The sequence below is a fragment of the Arachis hypogaea genome, chromosome 19, assembly GCF_003086295.3.
Source record: "Arachis hypogaea cultivar Tifrunner chromosome 19, arahy.Tifrunner.gnm2.J5K5, whole genome shotgun sequence".
Taxonomy (NCBI): domain Eukaryota; kingdom Viridiplantae; phylum Streptophyta; class Magnoliopsida; order Fabales; family Fabaceae; genus Arachis; species Arachis hypogaea.
Window position 1 is genome coordinate 47339226 of NC_092054.1, and position 690 is coordinate 47339915.

The 690-nt window shown below is 42.8% G+C and overlaps 1 non-coding gene across 1 annotated transcript; it reads left to right on the top strand.

Moving 5' to 3' along the window:
* Nucleotides 1-317: 317 nt before the first annotated feature.
* LOC112782166 (small nucleolar RNA R71) lies at nt 318-425 on the top strand. The gene has a single exon (XR_003192902.1). It is a non-coding gene; the product is annotated as a small nucleolar RNA R71 (small nucleolar RNA).
* Nucleotides 426-690: the final 265 nt, after the last annotated feature.

A 690-nucleotide genomic window follows, 5' to 3' on the forward strand; every position in this document is an offset into this window, starting at 1 on the left:
CTTTGCTATGGTGGAGAAGGTTGAGCTTGCTGAACTTGTTGTTGATTCAATTGCATCTGCTTCAGCAAGTTGGTCATTTCATAGATACTCTGAGTTAGAGCAGCAGTCTCTCTGCTAGAGGATACTTCTGCAATGGCTTTTGAACGGCCTTGCTTCTGCCTGTGATTTCGAGTGGATTCAGCTAAGTTGCTGATCAATTGTCATGCCTCATCAGTGGTTTTGTACTTTTTCATAGACCCATTGCTAGCACTTTCCAATGTGGTCTTATCTTGGGGCCTCATGCCCTGTGTGACGTAACCGAGTAACACTATCTTGTCAATCATATGATGGGGGCAAGCTTTTAGAAGATTATTGAAGCGCTCCCAGTATTCATAGAGAGTCTCAGATTCATCCTGAACAATCATGGAAATATCTTTCCTCAGTTTATCAATAACTTCAGCTGGAAAGAATTTTTCCAAGAATTCTCTTCTAAGTGTATCCCAGTTGGATACAATTGCTGCGGGTTGAGTGTAGTACCACTCTCTTGCCTTTCCCTCAAGAGAAAACGGGAAGGCTTTCAACAAAATTGAAGTTTCATCTGCACCATCACGCCTCACAGTAGAACAGGCTGCTTGAAAATCTCTCAGGTGCTTGATAGGCTCTTGAGCAGGTAAGCCATGAAACTTGGGAATCAAATTGAACAGTGTAGTC